This window comes from Abrus precatorius, unplaced genomic scaffold (assembly GCF_003935025.1).
Source record: "Abrus precatorius isolate BTA unplaced genomic scaffold, Abrus_2018 Scaffold2, whole genome shotgun sequence".
Classification (NCBI taxonomy): Eukaryota; Viridiplantae; Streptophyta; class Magnoliopsida; order Fabales; family Fabaceae; genus Abrus; species Abrus precatorius.
The window spans coordinates 36,291,460-36,297,095 of NW_020874362.1; positions in this window are offsets into that span (position 1 = coordinate 36,291,460).

Here is a 5,636-nt window from a genome sequence, read left to right on the forward strand (position 1 = left end):
GAAGATGGCTACACCAGCGAGAAGACTTTTCCCCCTTACCTGCTTTGTCGTCATCATCTTATTCTTAGGTAAATTCTACTTAATGCTGTAAGAAAGTTTCGTTCAAATCTTTGCTCTCTGAGAATATGTGTTGTGTGTTGACGACAAGATTTCTCTTTCAATTCTTATGCCATTGTTGCAAGTGACTTTATCAGTCAAACCAACCATATTCAATTAAAAATTGGCTCTTCTGTTAATCGTGTCTTTCAGTGGAGTTTATCCAAATTTCTATGTCTAATAATTACAAAAAGGTAAAACATTTCCAAAGTAAAGTAGTCTATTTCACGGAATAATAAGAAAACAAAACATTATTTTCTTTTTTATGTCAAGCTTATTGTTGTACATACATATGAAGACAGTAATTGTTGTGTGAAGCAGAACCAACATGCGAGAAAGCGAAGGGCGAGGTTGACGTAATGAAGAGTGGTACATTGATCGGTAAAAGTGGGGAAAACTTGCGACTGGGGTGTTGCGCTGACAACGATATAGGGAGGTGCGTGCGAGGTACGAGGGATGACACCATGTGTGTTAACCTTTGCTTAAACAGCGCCTGCTTGAAGGGAGGGGGTTGCGAAATTGTTGGTCAAAAGCAAGTTTGTCGTTGTAATTGTTAATTATCTTCATCAACAACAAATTAATAATTGTAAATCTGGCAAGATTGCTTTGTTTGAATGCTACAATATTGTCTTTTAATTTTGCCGATGTTTAATTTATCTTTTTAAGATTTTCAAGCATTTTACGGAGGATTAAATGCATCCTGTCAAAAGTTTCTAATTATTTTTGTTAAGAAATTATCTAATTACTCGAGTGTCTTGTCAATGAATGCTAATAAATGTCTTAAGAACATCCAAACTTGATTTTTTTAAAAAGTGTTATATTTATTTTACTTTAAATATATTACTGATAAAAAAATATTATTTATTTCTTTTAAGTACTCTTAAGCCATCATTTAATAAGACTTCTTCTTAAATGCTATATTTGTTTATTTTTATTAGAAATGATAATGGGTAAAGTATTTTATGGGTATTTACAAAATTTACTTATAATAAATAGGACATTTACCAATTAAATAAACACGAATATGAGTATAGGAAAATACCTACAAATTTATTTCGTACCAGCACACACATATAAAGAGAGAAGATTTTCTTATACTAATATAAGTCTAGAAACTTTTACTCTCGATTTAAGTCTTTTATTTAACTTATATCTAATAGTCAGTGAATAAATAAATTATAAACCGTTAGATGTAAGTTAAATAAAAAGTTAAAATTATAAGAGTTTTTAAATTTACACTAGTGTGTGAGAAGATCTTGCCTCATTAATATATATATATATATATATATATATATATATATATATTTCATTTAACTTACGTCTGATGGTCACTAAAGAAATAAATTATAACCCATTAAATTTAAGTTAAATGAAAATATCAAATTGTATTAATTATACTACTTATGTGAAGTTATATAATTATATTTTTCTTTATAAATGATTATATATGACATTGATATGTTTTTTTTTTACAATGTATAACATTCATGGTTCATTAATTTTTTATTGCTTACACACCTTTGTTATGCATTTTTTTCATTATTTAGCATGACCAAATGTTCTTCAACAAAGTTAAGCTTTATTTTTTTATTATTATTATTTTTTAGGATATGTGTTTAGAATGTGAACAATTTTCTATTTACGCAACACTGCTAATATACTTTATTAATATTGTAAACTTCTATTTTTTTATATTTTCAGTATAATATTTTAATAACAAACCTTATTTACATGAATATAAAAGAAATTCAACAAGTGAATATCATATTTGATTTCAAAATATAGGCCTAATTATATTTTTGGTCTTTATAAATGTAGATCATTTTGTGATGAGTTTTTATAAAATTTTTGCTAGGATTTAGTCCTTGTAAAGTTGAAAATTTAAGATTTAATCCTTTCTGTCAACTTTCTTATGTTAAGTGTTTGAACTAGCTTGTGTAAAGTCAACTTAGCAGTTCTACATGACGTCACGTGACATATCATGTCATTCATTCATTATTTATTTATTTAAAATTAATACTTATAAATAAATTCCTAACACATTTTTAATATTTGTAAAAATACTCTCTTCTCTTTCTCCTTCCCTTTCCTCTCTCTATTGTATACCCTTCTCCCTCCTCCTCCTCTTCTTCTTACCCTTCCCCATGTCCTCATTCCCCTCTTCTTCCTTTTCTCCTACCCCATCCTCATTCACTTACCCTCTCTTTTACACCATCCCAACTCCCACCTTCCTCTTAACTTCATTTCTATACATTCTCCATTACCCTTTCCTCCACTACCACTTCTCTCTCATCCTTATTTTTGCACCCTCTTTAAACTCTGCCTCTTTCTCAACCCTGTTCCCATGCCCTCCCTTTTACTCCATTCATTCCTTTTTTCTTTAGCCTTAAATAATTGTGAATTGCAAAATAATTTGTAGGCAAAACCAAACTCAGCATCAGCTGCAACATATGTTGTACCATATTTACCTCCTATGACATCTTTTCTAAAGTCAATTGCACAATCAGCCAAGACTTGACCATTTGAAATTCAATTTGTTAAGTAGGTAAAAAAATGAATAAGTACAATTATTTAACAATGGTTTCAAATCCAATCATAGAGCTGGACAGCTATAGAAAACTGTGATTTATTATAGGTACTATGAAACGTGATTTGTTAGATTTCAACTCGCAAGAATATTCTTAAAATGATAATTATTAGAAGCACATTAAAATCATTCCAACCAAATATGTTACTATTAGTACGGCGAGGAGTTATCGGAGTGGGGAGGAACAGTAAGAAGGGTTGTCAGAGAGAAAGAGGTTGGTTTACAAGGTTAAAAACATCATTGGAGAGTAAAAAAAAAAAAAGAAAAAGGAAAGGCCAGAATAAGATCCAAAGTTTAAACCTTTCATTTCCTTTATTATGGTTATTTATATTATATTTATCCTTCACCACTTCACTCCTCCGTTCTTTGAGTCTGGGACTTTAGATTATTAGATTGGATCCCTTTTTCATGTTTGCTGTTGAAATTCCAGCCTGTAATGTGTTGCGCGTCTGTATTACATTGTTGTGGAAGTTCTCCTCTAAGATTGAGATCCACTAAACATGGCAAATGAAATCTATCTATTGCGAGATGTCAAATGACAACAAGCCAATGTGTTGTATTAGAACTCACACATCACGTCGTGCCTATCTGAACCATCCTCTATCAAGCAATCCTTGTGGAAAAATGAACATCCACCAAAAAAACAAAGAAAAGGAATAATACAATTTTTTTAATTATTTTTTATAATTATTGACAACAGATTCTTAAAATTTGATTTCTAGGGAAAACTCGCTTGAGCCAACTTCATCAAAACCCCTCCTTCCCAATAAAATATCAAAATAAGGGCAAACTCAGAGGAAAAAGAAAAAATGAAACAAAGTTGGGTGCTTTAACAACTTATATGCTAACTTCGAAAGAGAAATGATTGATGAAAAACAAGCAATGAGTACAAAATGGTTTTTGGGTAAAAAGGTGTAAAAGGTATACGAGTTGGAATGTTGTGAAGGGGAGAGTAAAGGGGGTAGGAGTTGGGATGCTGTGAAGGGGAGAGTATGTGAAGGAGATTGCGGGTTGGGGGTGGGATGGAGGGAAAGGAAGGAGGAAGAAAATGATGATGTAAAGAAGGGAAAGGGGAGAGTATGTGAAGGAGATTGCAGGTTGGGGGCGGGATGGAGGGAAAGGAAGGAGGAAGAGAATGATAATGTAAAGAAGGGAAAGAGGACGAGCGTACAATAGAGAGAAGAAGAGAAAGAGAAAAGAGTCTTTTACAAATATTAAAAATATGTTAGCGATTTATTTACAAATATTAATTTAAACTAAAAATAAATAATAATAAATAAATGATATAATATGTCACGTGACACTATGTGGGAGTGTTAAACTAGCTCTCTGTTAGTTAACTCAGCACTTAACAGAAGATAATTGACAGTAGGATTAAATATTAATTTATAAGAACTTATTACAAAATAATTTATATTTATAAGGATTAAAAACATGATTAAACCTAAAATATAATACTAACATATATTGCGAATAAAGAGAATTTTTTTGCAAAGTGTATCGTAGTAACCAAAAATATTGTTTTAACTTCTTCTTTCAAATATTAATTTTATTTTAATTTATATATTTTATTTTGTAACAAATAATTAATCATTTTTTTGATTTAACAGTGAAAAATTATGTAATGGAGTAACTAGAAATTCAGAAAAACAAGAATCAAACTCACTTTTAGTTGTATAGAAAGCTTTTTTAGATGTTTTTGTAAAATTTTGGTCAAGATAATAATTTTACTATTTATTTTATGTAATTTAATGTCTTGTATTTTCTACTTAATTTTTTATAGGTCATAATTATTTTATTATTTTGAATGGATAAATTTTCTATTTTGAATAATATTGTCTTTTAATTAATAATTCTCTATTTTCATTTTTTTCCTATGTAAAATAAGAGGTTGAGAATTTTAATATACATATTTACTGAAAATAAAAAATACATATATAAATATATACAAATATATCTAATAAAAAATAGATATTTACATCACATATAAATAATTATTTTATAAAATCAACGTAAAAATATATTCACTAATAAATTAAATCATTAAAATTAATTTTTTTATATTTTTAATAGAAAATTTTATTTACTATTTTATATCATATAACTAGACTAATACAATTTAATTATTGCATAATTTATATGAGATTGACTTTTTAAAAAAATTTATTTATATTTGACACATACAACATGTTTTTCACACAAATATTTTCTTTAAATAAAATTATATTAATTTTTATATTATAAAGTGAATGATAAATAATAATATTTTATAAAATTTATAATCACCTACTATTAAGTAGACTTATTATTTATTGATAATATTTAAATTTTATTTTTTATATTTTAATTTAAAAAATTCTATATAACATATGTATTACAAAGATAATTATAATTTATTAAATTTAAATAATATTTTTCTTATCATTTATTTATATACAAAAAATATTTTTTAAAAATTTTAAATATAAAAATATTATTAATTCTTATTTATGTTTGTTTCATTAAATTTATTATATATTTTTATTACAATTTACCTATTAAATAATTTTGTCTTTGAATAGAAGAATATAACTTTTTTGATATACATGTATATTTTTTATTATAATATTTTATTATAACTATTTATATTTTATTCAAATTCTTTCTTTTATAACTTATATACAATATAAATATTTAATTTATTGAAATTAATTTTTAAATTAATTTTTATTTTTGACAAAATATTTCTTTACAATGTACAGATTAAAAATACTAATATATATATATATATATATATATATATAATTAAATATATTATATGATTTTAATTAAATTTATTATTTTTTTTTAAATTTCATATTACAAAATTAAAAAGTAAATAATGTGTTATGTGTCAAATCTCTATTGTTTTTTAGTATTACCATTATTCGATTAGATCACATGCAAGATAAGGTCATCGTTGGTAAATTATTTA